The 18,068-nt window shown below is 47.3% G+C and overlaps 1 long non-coding RNA gene across 3 annotated transcripts in view; it reads left to right on the top strand.

The window, feature by feature from the left end:
• Positions 1–13,543, top strand: part of LOC311602812 — a 43,379-nt gene extending 29,836 nt beyond the window's left edge. For all 3 annotated transcript variants that reach the window (XR_014780855.1, XR_014780856.1, XR_014780857.1), the window contains one exon: positions 12,267–13,543. This is a non-coding gene — a long non-coding RNA (uncharacterized lncRNA). The remainder of the gene's footprint in view (positions 1–12,266) is intronic.
• Positions 13,544–18,068: the final 4,525 nt, after the last annotated feature.

Genomic DNA, 18,068 nt, shown 5'->3' with positions numbered 1-18,068 from the left:
AGACAGCGCTGTCCTTTTTGGACTCATCTGACCCACTCACTGTGCTGTCTGTACTTGTGCCCAGGACGTCTTTGTCCACCTCTTTCCTTCGTTGTTTGGCCACAGCTGATGGAAAACCTGTGGCCTATTTTCTTGGCTGAAGCCGAGCCTGGGGAGTGATCTCAAGTCCCCTGGTGTCAGGTAACTTCTCAGTTCCTACCTAGTGCTCAATATGGAGCCTGGAAAGATGGGGGTGGTGTCTTTGGCCCCTTAGAAAACTCCACCAGCCACTTCTTTTTCTTTTTTTTTTTTTTTAACTTTGTAGCAATGAATTTATTTCCTTCAAGCAGATTAGTTAAAAGCTGTTTACAAACAAGGAAAAGAACGTTCCATCTTTATTTAGATAAACAGCTACCACCTTCTGAACCCCCACTATGTACACGGTATAAAACCGAACCCAAGGTGCTGAGTAGACAGAGTTTTTAGTTCTTGCCTCTATTGAACAAACTTGCTTGTTTGCCAGGCACTGTACGGAGGCACTGGGACCGCAGCTCATTCTCTCTGTGGTTGTGGGGAGCGCGGGGACTGCCTCTGGCATGAACTCTGGCATGCCCTCCAATTTGATCACCTTCCCTTGGTGGGGAGGCCCAGCGGCACACAGAGAAAGGGGAAGCAGGCTATCCGGATGAGACCTGATAGGCTGTGGTCATATGGTGGGGGAGGAGGTCCCCTTCTGTCAGAGGTCTCAGGGAGGAGAATAGGACAGAAGAGGGAGAGAGGATGGGAACACGAAGAGACAAGTGAGGGGATAACAATTGGGATGTAATCTGAATAAACACCAGCCTTTTTTTTTTTTTTGGGTTTTTCCAGACAGGGTTTCTCTGTGTAGCCTTGGCTATCCTAGGCTCACTTTACAGACCAGGCTAGCCTCGAACTCACAATGATCTACCTGCCTCTGCCTCCTGAGTGTGCTACCACACCCGGAACCAGCCATTTCTGATTTACCATTCTCTACCATGCTGGACGCCCAGCCCACATACTGTTTTGCTGAGGACCATCTGATTTTCCTGGGCTGTGCCCTGGAGCTCAGGAGTCCCCTGGCTGTTTGCTGGGGTTTTCTAGTGAAGCTGGAGGCTGAGGCTGACTGTCAAGTTCACATTACCCTAGAGCGTCCACGTGCTGGAAGGAGCGGGGAGTCTTTGCCTTTATTCGCCTTCTCCTGGCCCTGCTATCATGGCAAGGATACCCACTTTCCTTCAGTTCACTGGGGGTGTATCTATGCCACATTCGGCTTGCGCATTCTGTGACCTCCTTCTATCTTCAGTAAGCAACAAGCTGTTTAATCTAGACTGGCAGAAGGGATGCAGGGCACAGAAAGAAAGAAAACCAAAAACTGGTTTAGTGAAATTTGATTTCCGAAACGTAATTTCGTTTTGTTTCCCCATGTCATTTCCCAAATGCCACGGTATTTTGTAGTGTCAGTGACAGCATGGATGGAAGAAGCCTTGGACGTGGTCACTCGGTTACCTTTGAGTGTGTCTCCTATAGCCCCAGACCTGGCTCCCTTTCCGCGTGGGCCATAGACGACCGTGCAGCCAAACGTCATGAACGAACCAAGGCCACAGACCCCCATTCCTGCCTTAGCCTCTGTATGGGCTGAGCTCACGTACTGTAGAGACGCCTGCCCAAAATTGTGCTTGTGAGTAGCACAAATAGTACTTCGACGTTTGTGGAAGGTTTCACATTTGCTCTCTTAATTTCTAATGTCTCTTTGCAAGCATCCAAACAAGACTATTCTGAAGCTGTCTTTTTAAAAATACACATTTTTAAACAAAACATGTTTTTACTCACTCTGGGTCAAGTCTTCAGTAAATAAACTGCCCCAGAGGTGCCCTGTGCCCTGTGAAATCTTTGTGGTCTTTAAGAATAAATACAAATCATGGGTAGTATAAACACAATGGCTCTGTAAGAGTCTGTTATCACGGGGAGGTTTGGATGCGGGGCTCGCAGAGGGGGTCGTGGTTTACTTTGGGATAGAAACACAGATCTGTCAACCTGTTTCTCCCATGCCTGGCACCCGTAATTGCAAAGCTTAGCATAGGAGGGCCCTGATAGACCTTTTGACAAATTGCCTCTCTGTTCGGACCAGCAATGGCTGGCCTCCTGGCTTTGGAGGGAGAATACAGTTAGAACAGGACTCCTTGTGGCCACTGCACGGCTCCGGGGGGGACAGAGTGAATCACGGAATGAAGTCAGTGATTAGACCCCATGTAAATGCTGTTGTTGTTGTTGCTGTTGTTGTTTTGGTTTTTGCCTTTCCTTTGGGAACTCCCTGTCACTTGGCCTTCTGGGTTCCCTCCCCTTCTGTATCTACCTAGGCTAATCTTTCTGATGCTTGCCCAAACCCTGTCTCCCTTTCCAGCTGCGGAGGCAGGGCCTGTGGAACTGTGTCTAACCTCTTCCCCGGCAGTGGGGAGCCACCTCCAGTTTTCTCAATATATCTTACAGGTGCCTTTCAAATCCAGCTGTTCCCTGCTCAGGGCTGCCTCCACTGTTCTGGAAGGTGTGATTTCTGCCCTCGGTTCCCAGCCATTTTGGATCCAGAAGGTCTGGACTTTCAGTGCCCACAGTGGGCTCCGCTGCCCGCTCTTTGCAGGACGGACGTGGGCCTCGCCTTCAGCTCTAATGTTCTTTGATTTCCTGAGGAGTAGACCATCACGTTTCTCTGTTCCCTGTTCGTGTGTCATCCACCTTGGGTCTCCGTCCATCATGGCAATCAATAACTGACAATTGGGTGATGGATGACACCTTTCTTTCCCTCCATAAACTAAAACCCGACCGACACTAGTTCGTTTATATCTGAATCACCCTCATCATTCAAAGACTGATTGGACAAAGCCAAATTGGAACGTGACCTGGCTAATTCTTTTCCCCCCAGCTCAGCGTGTACTTACTGCCTCACTCCCTCCCATGCAGGGTCCCTGTGGCTGAGGAGAGGTGGCTGCGCTGTCTTGCTTGTAGACAGGAAAGGTACACTTGTCTTATCTCTGCACTGAGATTCTTTTTTTTTTTTTTTTTGGTTTTTTGAGACAGGGTTTCTCTGTGTAGCCTTGGCTGTTCTGGACTCACTTTGTAGACCAGGCTGGCCTCGAACTCACAGCGATCCGCCTGCCTCTGCCTCCTGAGTGCTGGGATTAAAGGCGTGCGCCACCATGCCTGGCCTTGCACTGAGATTCTTGAGAATTCTTTTCACCCAGGTTTTCTGGGAAAAGAATGAAAAGACTGACCGTGTCTCAGAAACGTGACAATCTTCCATCAGGAGCCAGGGCAAATGATTCTTTTGGAAAATAAGGTCTTGGAATTTGTCCATAGAGGTTAGAAAACACAGCACATCTCTTCTGTTTCAAGATTAAACACGACAACAACAGTGACGGCGGTGAGCGTGTGGCCAGGTCTGGCTGGACCTATTCTCCCTTTCCTGATGGAGCATGGACACATGGAATTTCAGTCTCTTGTTTTCTCATTGTCTCAAATGTGTCATCCTGCTCTGCATTGCTGGTTAGCCATGGTTGTGTTGTGATAACTTCTCTGTTGCTGTGGTAACCTGTCGAAATGCCATCTAACTATGATAGGACATTCCCCCCCCCCCCATGTTGGGGGCTAGCCTACATGCTGTCTGGAGTCAGGCCAGCTGCCAAGTCCCCATTTCACTATCATCTGGCCAGGGAGTGGGAATGTTTTATGTGTCCCGCATTGAAAAGATACTCATGACTGGCCAAAGAAAATCTGCCTGTGAGATTTACATGGCATCACATAGCCAGGCTGGCTCACCTGTGAGGTTACCCCCCCCCCCCCCCCATCCCACACCCAATGGATGGAAGTGATTTACCACTTTGTTACCTGAGAGATACAATGTAGAACATACAGAAAAGGCTTTAGAAACTTCAGTGATGTCTCCTGGGAAACGTCTCATCTGTACCCATGCCTAAAAAAAAAAAAATGTTTGCTTCATCCTAACTCCACTGCCCCCCATCCCCCACTCCACTGAAATTCCCTCTCCAGGAAGTGCTTCAGTCTCCTGCGTTCAGCCACCTGCTTGGAGTCTCCACATGCTTGCTGCACAAGATCTTAAAACAATGTCTCCTCAAATCATCCCTCTTGCCATCCTTCCACCCGAGGGGGTGGTGCTCCCACAAACCAGAATCTAGTAGCCTCATGTGACCCTTTCCTCCTGTCCCTATCCTTAGTCCCTTTGACAGCCCATTCACCAGCCAGTCCCTTTGCTAGTATATATATTTTTTCTTTTCTTTTCTTCTTGAGATGAACTCTCATGTATCCCAGTTTGGCCTCAAAATTCCTATTGTAGCTGAAGATGGCCTCCCCCTGCCTCTGCCTCCCAAGTGCTAAGATTGCAGGTGTCTGCCAGCTCACCTGGCCGCCCTGTTGACTCTGCTTTCAGAACCTACTCTCTCTTCATGGCAGTCTTAGAATGGAAGTTGGAGCTGGGCGTGGTGGCGCACGCCTTTAATTCCAGCACTCAGGAGGCAGAGACAGTGGCATCTCCGTGAGTTCGAGGCCAACCTGCTCTACAAAAAGCAAGTCCATGATATCCAGGGCTGCTTACAGAAACCCTGTCTCAAAAAACAAAAACAAAACAAAACAAAAAAAACCAACCAACCAACCAACAAACAATCTGAAGTTGGGCTAGAACACTGACCTGGCCAAAACTCATCATTGAATTCCTGTTATGTTTAGAATAAAATCTGAATTCTGTGTCCAGATCTGCAAGGTTCTTGAGTATCTTTGGGACCCTGTCCTGTGCTTCCTCCTGCTTTCTCTCCTCAGTGGCTCCTTCCTGTTCTTGTCCACACTACCCCACCTTTCTTCTACTCCCGTCACTCTGCTGGAGATGGATCCCAGGGTCTCATGCCTGCTAGGCAAACATCCTTAGCCCTGAACTGTATTCTCCTGGGGAGAATTCTAATAGCCTCCATCTGTTTCAACTGCATTGGCTTGCTTGTGGCCATCTCTGCAGTGAGTGCCATCCTTTCCCTGGCAGTATATCCTCCTTAGGTCTGTCCTGGCCATTCCCTGGGAGTCGCCTCTCTGCCCACTGTGACAGACCAGGCACAGATTCCTCCTGTATCAGTCACAGTGCTCCGGGTTGTGGAATGACCTGCTTGTCCATTTCCCCATGGCCTGGCTTCCTGCCTGGGGCATGAAATCCAGGAGGGCAATACTGTCTGTATCTCCTTCATCGTGCCAAAAAATAGTGTCATCAATTTTGAGCCCACAAATTGAAACAAGCAGGTGACGGTGACACTAGGGAAGAGATGCTAAGACAGAGGGAAAACACAAGACAGCTTTGCTGTCCTAATTCTAGACATGGCTCCAGCCCCACAGTGGTGACAATGGGCAAGTTTGTCACTTACATTTTCTTAATCTTATTCTGTTTTTGTCTCACCTGGGCTCAATTGTCATGCAAAAATTAGCACAAAGTTCTCCGTTAGAAATAGATGTTATCTGAGGATACTTAACATTCTGCCTTCTACAGAGAAGTCCAAAATTAAATACAAATATCCTGTAATACTCCTGTATTTTACCATGTCCTGACCATTTTTATGATAGACTGCCTCTTATTCTTGGTGGGAGGGAGGAAAACATGTGTTCTTAGTACCATGAAAGTACTCACTTTGATAATTGATCATTATGTATATTCATTTGGATCACAATAGCCCAAAGTAGAAATAACCCGGTTATATATATCAACTGATGGATGCATGAATACTATGTATATAATGTATAATCCACACAGTGAGGTATCACTTAGCAATAAAGAATGAGATGATGATGAACATCACGGCATTGATGGACCCTGAAACATGCTGGGGAAGAAGCTAGCCATGTAGGATGCCAGGCTATGACACTGAGTCAGAAGTAGAAAGAAAGTAGATTACTCGTAGCCTTGGGCTGTGGAGTTTGGAAGGAATTTGGAGTGACTGCTAATGGATGTGGCATTTCTATTTGGGGTAATGAAAATGTTCTAAAATGGATGGTGGTGATGGATGCTCAACTTTTTGCATATACTGAAAACTATAGAGTTATATTTTCAGTGGGTGAATTCTAATGGTATGTGAATTATATTTCAATAAAGCTGTTCAAATTAATTAATTTATTGAATTAAAGTGAGAGCAGCCTGGCTTTCAGATGACAGCGTGACTGAAGAGGGAGCGAGGTGGGGCTTTGTGTCAAACGCCAGCTTTGATTAGATGTGTAGATAATTGATCACCCCCCCCCCTCCTCTTTCTCCTTTCTTCCTTCCATCTTCCACTTAAGTCTTCTGGAACCTTCACCCAGAGCTGGGTCAGGTGGGTGGTTATCTTTCAAGAGCTGAGCTGAGGCGTGGCCAGCAGAGTGCCAAAGAGGTGTGTTAGGGGTTAGAAATAGGATGTTGCTCAGTGGGCACAAACTGGGCATTTCTGGAGCCTCAGAGAGTGTGTTGAGAAACATCTTTAGTCACAGCGAATACACTGAAAGAGTCCTTATGTGACTTCAGCAGACATCGGCTGTGTGGGTGCCAGAAGTGCAGAGATGAACAAAAGAGCCTCTCCAGGGCTGAGTGTGAGGCACACAGCCATCACCCACAGGTGCCAGAAGTCTGGGATACGGGGCCTTTCCCCAGGAGGACTTCCTGGGACGTTAACGTTGCATAAAGCAAACAAATAAACAAGAAAGTTGACTCAGCAAGTTGGCTTGGTGAGGCAGTTCAGGTGTTCGTATTTGGTGGATAGCTCAGTTTGAGGCAGGCTGGGCAGTTTTCCTCATTCCGGCTTGCTTGATCAGGGTAACAGAGTGGATCCCTCTCCCAGGCCAGGAGATCTAGCTGAAGAAGCCTGTTTTTACAAATACTCGTCTCTCCGGTGTAGAACTAGGGGGGTGCAGTAGCCTTGCGTCGATCTGGCGGGAGAGCACAGAGCAGACTCCGTGCGAGACATTGGCCGCTAGAGGGAGCACTGCGACGTTCTACATCATCCGCACTGGGCTCTTGGGGCTGCAAAGCGGACTAGCCAGAAGCCAGGGCTTTGGCAGCGAGGCAACTGTGGGACTGGGTGTTCTTGAGGAACTCACTCTCTTCACCTTTGCGCTTTCCATTTAAAGATGTTTCAGAAGAAACTGGACCCGAAATCCTTAGTTTTGGGCAGGGCTTGCAGAGCACCCCACCCCTGCTTTATGGATCTTGACTTGGGGGTGCCTACTGAGGCCTGTATAACCCTGGGGTGCCTAACAGGAAGAGGGAAGACAGAGAAGTAAAGTGAGGTCAGACTGGTAGATGTTGTGCCAATGTGAAAGAACTGGAAAGAGCTTGGAGAACTGGCTGAAGAAACTGAAAGAGGGGACTAGCACTGCCGAAGGCACGGAGAGTGGGTGTGGGGCAAGCACCCGTGGCTTGTTAGTATCTCCGCTTTGGCTTTTTAACAAGTCGTTGGGTAAGAGGAGCATGGGATGGCTAGTGCATGCCCCTGTTTTGGGGGCATGATAGGTTCCCCACTCGTTCAGCTGTGCTAGTGTCCTATGTGCTAGCCTCCTTTGGGAAGCGTGCCTAAGACTGGAAATGGTGGGTGTTCCGAGCAAAGCCCTTTGTTCTTGGCTACCACCTAGATGCCCTCCGTGTTCTTGGACCACATACTAGCTCTCTGATGATCCAAGCCCTACTCTAATAGCAGCAGGAGGCTCAAAGCCCATCTTCCCCTTCCTGCACTGGCTCTTTGAGTCTGGGAGACTGATTCTCTTAGCAGCTCCTGAGCATTAGCAGCAGGTGTATAAGGGGTAGATGCTGGATATGAGCCTACCCACAGCTCCGCACAGAAGCTTCAGGAAGATGGTACCCCATCTGCACGGAGCAGGTCAGAATGGGCCTGCTGAGGCTCCTGTCACTGCTGGTGATTGCCATGGTTACCTGGAGGCTGGGAGCTCTGACAGTTGGAGGCAGAACAGGAGAAGATGGCCTGGAAACCTCACTGGAAAATAGGAGATCCCAGACTAAACAAAAGGTTTTTGCAAGGGTTCAGATGATCCACAGGTCAGGGGGGTCATTTTCTCGCTCTTCTGGGTTCTAGGAGGACAGAGAAGAGGGCAGGATTGATGCTGACACTGGTCCTCGGGGAGCTCACAATGAGAGAAAGTAGGTGGCCACAGAGCTCCCTATAGATTCAATACAGATCCATAGGGACCTACAGGAGGGCTCTGGTCCTATGCTCCCCTTGCCAGCATGGGGCTCTGATTGCCTTCTCCCTATGTAGGATGCTGTTCAGGGATATTAGCACTGCCAGTGCTTACTTACATGCTCCAGTTTCCTTCTAGGTCTTGCTTTTCCAGTCCACAAAATGGGTTTAATGATTAATAAGCTCCTACCCACTTCATGTCCATGAGGAGGTTTATTAAATGAATATAACTTTTGTGTATTGGAATGAGAAGACAGATTTTTTTCAGGTCTTTGGAGAAAAGAACTTATTTATTTTCAGAATCAGTTCATTGAGCAGAAATTCCATTTAGCACCTTTCCTGCCTCTGCCTCTCCACTGTTGGGTGAACCAAGAGCCCCGTGTCCTCTCCGAGACCATGGGGCTCTGCACAGCTGTCCAACCCCAGCTCTGAGAGTTCCTAGAGCCTAAGAGGGGAGGGGCATCTGGTGAGCAATGAACAGACACTGAGACCAGTGGGGAGTAATGGAGCCAGAAGCTGAGGCTATGTTACACCAGCAGAAGGGCCTTGTTGAGTGACAGGAGCTCAGGGAGAAGAGTGGTAGAAGTGGGTACAGAGTTCACCCCAGGCCAAGAAGGCCAGCTTTGAAGCTGCCCCCTTCTTTTTCTTTTTTGATACACTGTCATTATATGTTCACATAAAGAATGAGAAAACAGATACACAGGAAAAAAAAATAGAAAAAAATCAAAGAAGCTATATGAACCAGACAGTATCTGGTCACACAGATTCTATGCCTTGTCTGGTATCGAAGGTCCATGAATGTTTGGTTTCCTGAGTCTGTACATGTGTGAGCTAAGGTCAGGAGGAGAGGGGTGCACTGGGGAGATGCTCCATAACCAAAGGGACAGGAAGGGAATGATGTCATTTGGGGCTATGACGGTGCCACCCTGGGCTGGGTAGGACAGGAACCAAAGAAAGGAACAGAGTGATGCCAACATCCTGCAACAAAAGTTGCGACTGTCTCGGATGTGATTATGCTATCCATTTCTGAGAGCTCCCTGATTCTTGAGGCAGACCATAACAAAAGACAGGGACATCTATCTATCTATCTATCTATCTATCTATCTATCTATCTATCTATCATTTATCTATCTATCTATCGATCACCTATATTTCTATCATCATCTATCAATTATCTATCTTGGTATCTACATCTATTTAATCCATATCTTAATCATCCATATCTATATGTCTATATCTATCTCTATATGTCTCTCTATTCCCTATCTACATCCACGTCTGTACCTGTCACCTGGGCTTCTCAAGGCTCCCAGGTGTCTCCTTGTCTATCCTAAGGTCCCTCCTTGTGGTGCTAACTCCAGGCCTGTAATTATGCCCAGCTCTCCCGTGGCCTGACTTATTTGTACTGATAGTTCTTCCTCTGTCTGAATTCCATGTCTCCTCGGCCAAGGGTCTGAACTTTAAGGACTGTTGACTTCACACATCCTTTCCATACAATCAAGTCTCACAAAGTGGCCAGTGATGATGGTGACATTGGTAGTCACAGAGGGGAGAAGTTAGAAGCATTGGCATCTTTGTGTAACTGGGCCACCAATCGGGCAGTCTTGACCAACATGTAGGTGACCTTGGATGAGAAGCGCATCATAAAGCTGGGCCTCTTGGACAGGACGAGACCACAATCCAGAGGTAGTTGATGGGACAAGGCAGCAACTGTACATGGCGCACCAGGACAGATGCTCTCGTTAGGGGGTTCCTGAGTGTGCACCTTTGTACACCCAGATCTCGTCACCTAAGATTTAGTCCCAACCTCTGGTGGTTGGGCTGGCCAGTTGAGCGGATAAACTGCTTGGCCATGAAAATTATAGCCCCTTAAGGCTCTGCTGTTTAGTTGCCCTGTCAGTTCTACTATACTCTTTCTCTCCTGGGGCGCTGTTGTTCACCTCTTTATAGTTGTGCCTTTTCTTAGTTTGCATAAAGTCATGGCGCAAATGTGGCTGCTATGTATGTCCTGAGGGAAACGTAAGGCTTGCTGGCTAATAGGCTAGATTAATGGGGCCTAATTTATCAGCTTCTTTGGGTAGGCTTATCTCTTCACAAATCCAGCATGGGTATATGTACAAGGAATGTGGGAGCTGTTGCTTTGCGTACCCTTACCTATTTCAACTGCACCAGTGGCTTTCGATTGTGCACAGAATAAGTTCTGGGCTCCTTCCACATCCGGCCATGTCTGTGGAACTCCACTCTGCCGCTGTGGTGCTTCCTCTTTGGCCGTCCTGCTTTGGTTTCTGAATATCTCAAGCTCTTGCCCAAACTAAAGACCCAGCGCTGCTCAGCCAGATGGCCTTGAGTGTCCCCCTTGGCCAGCTTCCTTTTTGTGCTTTAGGTCTCAGCCAAGATGTTGCCTCTTAAGCGAAGATTACCCTGGCAATGGTACCCACCTTTCCACATTAAACAAACAAACAAACAAACATCTGCATCTCCAGGTAGCCTTCACATGATCTGGGGCACGTCAGCTGTATTTGCTATTGCATTCCCCAAGCCCAGTGGGAAGCAAAGTGTGCAACAGTTCATGGCCAGTCAGTAGATGAGCAGCTGAACAGCATGTGTAAGCATGTCTGTACTCTCAGTAACTTCACCTCAACCCAAGAAAGCCACGACCTGTCACTTTCTGGCTGATGTTTTGGAGCACTGGGATCAGACACAGGCTATTAGCGTAGTAACACAACAACAGAACTGCACATGTGTGGGAAACATGGTGGCTGGGAACGAGGGCTTTAAGGAAAAGCAACTCGGTACTTTGTTTCTCACTTGGAAAGGGGAAGGTGTGCTAGGGTCCTTTGTGTTGCTGTGATAAAATACGGACAAAAAGCAACTTAGGGGAAGAAAGGACTTATTTGGCTTATGCTTCTAAGTCACAGTCCACCACGGAGGGGAATCAGAGCAGGGACTTGGAGCAGGAACCGTAGAGGACTCACAGGCTCCTGCTCAGCTAGCTTTGTTATATAACTCAGGACCACCTGTCTAGGGATGATGTCACCCACTGGGGCTGTGCCCTCCTACATCAATTAGCAGTCAAGACAACTCCCGCAGATATGCCCACAAGCCAATCTGATTTATGCCTTCCTCTTAGATGACTCTAGGCTGTGTCCAGTTGGCAAGGGTAACGAGACAGAAGGCTTGGGATCCCTAACAGCTGCCCATTGATGCTGGAACATTGCCATATTGTAGAAAGAGACGATGTACTGTGTGTGCGTGCGTGCATACCTGCTCGCATGTGTGCATGTGCTCTGTGTGTATGTGTGTGCGTGTGTGTGTGTGTGTGTGTATGTGTGTGTGTGTGTGTGTGTGTGTGTATGTGTAGCAGGCCTTAAAGGAAGTGATCTCCTCATCAGTGGAGACAATATTAGAAATTTCCTTTTGGAAGGCTATGGGGCTAGATGACCTTTGAAGTTACCATCAAATTGAAATGTCTGTACATTGAAAAATGACTCTGAAATGTCTTTGGAGGGTAGTTTCAATCAGCAGAGGAAAGCATGGAAAGAACACAGCCCTCCTTAACAAGTTTATTACTTCATGTCTTTTAGACCCTACCACAACACACCTGTAGCAACTTTTGCAGACTGGGTCATTATTTTTTGTATATATGCATGTTCGTGTGTGCATGTGCGTGTGCGTGTGTATGTGTGTGTATATACATACATATATATATATATATATATATATATATATATATATATATATATATATGTACCTGAGTTCAACCTCAGTATTATTCTTTAGGAATTGTCTACATTGTGTTTTTGAGGCAGGGTCTCTCTAGGAGCTGGGACTCACTGATTAAGCTGCACTGGCCAGCTGATGAGCTCTTGGGGCCTCCTGTCTTCCTCTCCCCTCAACTGTGGTTGCAGCTATTCATACGTCATCAGGCCTGGCCTTTGGCATGGGTCCTTGGAACCAAACGCAGGCCCTTGTGTTTACACAGCTGAGTGATCTGTCGCTCTAGCTCCAGATTGGATTATTATTGAGTAAATAATCACCTAGTGTTCCCCCTTCCTTCCTCCCCAGGATGGTGTATCCTCATCACCTCGGGAACAGGGCATGGAGGTGAGAGTATACCCAGGCTTGGGCTGCTGGCGTCTGCATTTTTGGCCTTCTCCTCTCAGCGTGAGACAACCTGGATAAGCCACAGTCGGAGAAGGAAAAGACTCAAGCAATTGGCCCAATTCAAGCTCAGCCCGGTGCAGCCAACCCCAGAAAACCTGCAAACCCACGAGTGAAAAGAAAGGCTTTTCCTGTAAGGCTGTGAGACTTGGGATTATCTGCCATACAGCATTAGCATAGTAAAACTAACTGACGGGCATGTTATAGCGCCCTTTGCATGGACTGCATCGCCTAGACCGTTGTGTTGAGGGCATCAAGCAGAGATAATTGCTTTGCTTCATGCCATCTAGATTTAGGAAATGTTTTTCATGATTACCGTGAAGAACTCCTTCTATGACCTTTTCCTGAAGCACGCATGCTCACGCCCACGGGGTAACCCATCACATTTGTAAGATTCCTCTCCCTCCCACTCAGCCATTTGTAGCCACTCAATCCTGCCTGTGGCTTTGCCCGGGCTGAGAAGACATCAGGTGTATGAGAACACCGAGCAGGTGGAACTCAGAGAGATGAGGGGGGTCTTTGAAGGTAAAGCAAAAGCACAGACACCCTCGGTTGGCTGGGCCAGGGGTAGACCTCCTGGGAGAGCAGCAAAGGGGAGTGGCTGCCCGCCTACCGTGACCGTAGGTGAAGCAGCACGTGTCCGAACTAGGGTATTCTTTGTGATGGGAGGTGGGCATCATGTAAACACTCGCCACTTCCTGCTACCCATCGCTGGCAGATGGGGAGTGGCGTTTCCAGTGCCTTTGCTTCTTATTGTGCTCGCTTCGCTCTCTGGAATGAAATCGCTCCCAACCGAGTCGGTTGTGATGTGGCGAACAGTCAGCAGAGATTTGGATTCAGGCAGAAACAAAACCGAAGGAGTCAGAGGCCCAGAGGAAAGCACAGACAGGCTTGGAGAGGACAAAATAAAACAGCAGAGACACTTATACAGGTCTCCCCCACGTCTCAGAACAAAACAATTATGAGATAAGAGAGGCATGGATGGGAGGAAATTCTTTCATTTTTCACGTTGCAAGCTGGCGAGATCCAATAGGCTGTTTATGAAGGACAATAAAGAAGATACATGAACTCAGGAAAGAGGCTGTTACAAGTATAGCGGGCGCTTCTGAAAAGCCAGGGTTTTCTCCCCGCTTTTGGATAAAGCTGTCAGCTAAGTATTAAAAGATTTTCTTTTTTCCTTTCCCTGTCTTATTTTTTCTTTTCCTCTTGCCTTTTTTTTTTCTTCCCCCAAAGCAATAACTGACACCAGTGGTTTGTTACAATTGGCAGAAAGAGTTATCAGTTTTCTTTAGGATTTGGAAATGCAATCAAAGACGGGCAGATTGGAGCCCGAATTAAATGAAGCTTAAACAAACACAAAGAAAAATCTCGGCTGTTTTTTTTTTTAAACAAACAAACACACAAACACTGGAATTGCAGCTCCTCATTGCTAATTTGAAGCTGTGAAGAATTTGACACTCGTACTTGGTAAAATGGTGCTGAGCAGAGGGGCGGGTACTTTTGCCTGTTCAGCACTGACTGTTCTGATCGGTTCATGAAAGTAAAAACCCATTGTTTTGGGAAACTCTTCAGTGAAACCTGTCTGGCAGTTTAATGGGAAACCACAGAGGATTTTTCTTCCGTTGACTTGAGAACAGGTTAATTGTTCCTGGGGTAAAATTAAACAAATGAAAGATCTGGGGTCTGGGGTGTCAGTTCTGTGTGGCTGATTTCGCTTCGCTTCTGCTCTATTTTCGGGTCCTTCCTACTAACTGAAGTTGTAGACACATCTTGCACCAACGAGTCACCCTTTATGTTGTTAACAACAATTTTGTTTTGATTCATCCTGGTACAGAAAGCCTTCTAATAGCCGGAAATCTCCTCACCTAGTTAGCGCCAGCTGCCAACTTAACACAGCCCCTAGTTAGCTGAGAGGATCTTAATTCGGGGATTTCCTTTGCAGATTGCCTTGTGGGCACGTGGGTCATTTTCTTGATTGCTGATTGATGTGTGAGGGGCTAGCCCTGGGCAAATGTTTCTGGGTTGAATAAGAAAACTGGCTGAGCATGCGCCAGGGGGAGCTTTTCTTCATGGTTCCTGCCTCCAGGTTCTTGTCCAGACTGCTCTAAAGGACAAGCAGTGGCCTGGAAGTGCAAGATGAAACAAACCCTCACCTCCCGAAGATGCTTTGGTCATAGCATTTATCACAGCAGCAGAAAGCAGTCTAGAATACTTCCCCTGCCTACGTCACAGGGCTAAGACTCAGGATAGAGGCAAAGTGTACCTGAGAAGACGGAGAGATGTCTACACAGGTTCGCCTTCCATCGTGGGCATTCGAACATCTTAAACGCAGGCCTGTGGAAAGAGTCTATGATTCCAAGGGCAGAGTGAATTTGAATTTGGAGAAAGGTCCCTGTATGTGCAGGGTCAGGGACCTCTAGAGTTACCAGGCTCCAATTAGAGACACCATAAGACAAAGTCTCCCAGATGTACTAGGAGAGAGCTGCTAGGGTCTGAATATAAAATGGCCTCCTCAGCCTCAGGTGTCTGAGCACTTGGGCCTCAGCAGGTGGCAGCATTTTGGCAAGTGGTGAAACCTGCCCTAGGAGGAGGTGTCTAGCTGCAGGAAGTGGGCCACTGGGGAGTAGATCTTGAAGTTTATAGCCCCATTTTGCTTCGTTTTCTCCACTTTCTGGTCCACTGTGCTATGAAGGCATAACCCCGTATCCAGCCGCTACCGCCGTGAGCAACTCCCTCCACTACACCTTCTCCCTACACTGTCAAACTGTGAGTCAAAGTCAATTCTTCCTCCCATAAATTGCATTTTAAAAAAGTCAGGCTTTTGGTTGCAGAGACGAGTATAACGTCATAGCTATTATGGAAAAAAAATGCCTCACCATCTGATTTTCTCCATGGCATATTTTGTATTTGTAATCTGCAGTTTACTTCTCTTCAGTACAAGGGCCAAGTACATGTCAAGGATTGCTTTGTTTGGTCTTAGGGTCCATGAGGAAGAATTTGAGGTTCTCACCCTATGTCCTGAGTGAAAGCCACTCTGCTTTGTCTCTGTTGCCCTCTCTCTGGGCTTGTCCAGCACTGCGTCCTCTGCTCATTTACCCCCGATGCCCTGCCTAGCTGTCTGCTGCAGTTATGGTGTGTCCCTCCAGCCTCTAGGACGCCAGCTTTGAGGGGCCTTGGGTAGCTGATTATTGTCCACACGCTGTCTTTCATAAACACAGTTCGAAACCAATAAATGCTTTCTCTAGCTTCCCACAGTAATATTGGATAGAAATTGTTTAGGAGGGGTGTGTATGTGTGTTTGTGTGTGTGTGTGTCTGTGTGTGTGTGTGTGTGTGTTTGCATGCACACATATGCACACACATGCAGGGGTATCTGCCCCCCCCCCCCACCATATGAAGAGACAAGAGGATCACTCTATTTCTCTCCACTTTATTTTTCAAGACAGTATTTCTTTACTGACCCCGAAGCTCACCATTTTGGCCAGGCTAACTAGCCAGCTGGCTCCTAAAGCCTCTGGTCTCTGCTCTCCTGTGCCGGGGGTGGGGGGGGAGGGGGGGAGGGGTTGATGCATAAGTGGCCATGTCCACCTTTTAAAAAAGTGGATGCTGGGGATTTGAACTCAGGTTCTCTTGCTTTCACAGTAAGCACTGAGCCATCTCCTATTTGTTTTTTGATAGCATTTTATGAAAGTGTTAACCGTATAGAAAGAAAACTTTGGAAATGTTTATAGCTTATGGCCCGAGTCTGCTCATGTCCTGTCATGGTCAAATGAAGTACTCAGGAAATTCAGTTACAGAAACAGATACAATCTGAAGAAACAGTGAGAGTGACGTCTTCTTTCTCAATGAACCTTTCTGACAAGGGGTGTGCGATGGCTGTTTTTGGCTGTCAACTTGACTACATCTGGAATGAACTACAGTCCAACTATGGAGGGCACACCGGTGACAGATTTTATGCTTGGTTTGAGGTAGGTGAATCCACTTCTGGTCCAGACCTTTGAGATAGGAAGACACACCTCTGATTAGATATGGAGGTGGGAAGACGCATGCCTTTAGTCTGGCCACGCCTTCTGCTGGAAGCCTGTATAAGGACAAGGAAGAAGGGAGGTTTTGCTCTTTGTCTTTTTGTCTTCACCTTGTCAGCACATCCATTGGAACCTGCTCCTTCAGGATTCCAGCATAAACGGAAGGGCAGCTGAGACACTCAGCCTTGTGGGACTGAGCAACTAACTACTACTTTTCACAACTAGTCATTGTTGGAGTAGATGGACCGCAGCCTGCAAATCATTCCAATAAATTCTCTCTCTCTCTCCTCCTCTATCCCTCCCCCTTCTCTCTCTCTCTCTCTCTATATATATATATTTTTTTTTTCTTTTTTTCTCCTTTATTAATTTATTCTTGTTACATCTCAATGGTTATCCTATCCCTTGTATCCTCCCATTCTTCCCTCCCTCCCATTTTCTCCTTACTCCCCTCCCCTATGACTGTTCCTGAGGGGGATTACCTCCCCCTGTATATGCTCATAGGGTATCAAGTCTCTTCTTGGTAACCTGCTGTCCTTCCTCTGAGTGCCACCAGGTCTCCCCCTCCAGGGGACATGGTCAAAGGTGAGGCACCAGAGTATGTGAGAAAGTAATATCCCACTCTCCACTCTACTGTGGAGAGTGTTCTGTCCATTGGCTAGATCTGGGTAGGGGTTTAAGGTTTACCGCCTGTATTGTCCTTGGCTGGTGCCTTAGTTTGAACGGGACCCCTAAGCCCAAATCTGCCTATCATAATGTTCTACTTGTAGGCTTCTAGGACCCTCTGGATCCTTCTACTTTGCCATTCTCCCATGATTCTCTCATCTAGAGTCCCACTAGAATGTCCTCCCCTCTGTCTCAGTTTCCTGGTAAGTGAAGGCTTTCAAGACTCAAATGGTATATACTCACTTATATCTGCATATATATATCTTATATATCTTTCTCTCTTCTCCATCCCACCCAATCCTTTCCAACACCTGAACACTAGGTAGGAGAGAAAGGTTAGTGGGGAGAAGGAAGACAGTTCTCTTTGGCTGCTTCCTGCTGTTTAGCATCTTCATGTTCTTTTGGGGCAACACCAGTCTCCATTGTCAGTACATTCAGCCTGCAACAGCAAATGCAGCAGCAGCAGTAACCTTCTCTTCCTCCTTTGACCATCTTCTCCAAGTGTTGTTCTTGCAATCCTCATCCGCCTCACTCATCCCCGGACTCTAGTATTTTTCCCAACTGGCAAAGACCACACCTCCACACGAGGCGGCAGTTTTCTGTTGACAAAGAACACTTGCCGTCTCCTTAGGCTGTTACCAGCTGTGGGCAAATTGGAGTAGCACCCATATCCCACACCTGGGATTAAAGCAAAAACATGTTTACATAACATAACTGAGTTTTTAAAGAAGCCAAAAACTTCCACAATACTAATATGGATTTTTTTTATTTATAGCATGTTTTTGTTTGTGTACATGCATATAGTGCATATATGTGTACATGTTCTTGTGTGTGCATATGTGTGTACTGCTATGATATGTACGCATAGGCCAGAGTTCAGTGCTGGTTGTCTTCTATTGATATCTATCATATGTTTTGAGATAGAGTCCCTCATTAAGCCTGTATCTCGCTATTCTGCTACACTGGCTGGCCAGCAAGGTACAGGGATTTACCTGTCTTTGGCACCACAGTGCTAGGGT

Source organism: Acomys minous (assembly GCF_964271855.1).
Source record: "Acomys minous genome assembly, chromosome: 8".
NCBI classification, from domain to species: Eukaryota; Metazoa; Chordata; class Mammalia; order Rodentia; family Muridae; genus Acomys; species Acomys minous.
This window is presented reverse-complemented; position numbering and strand designations above follow the sequence as displayed.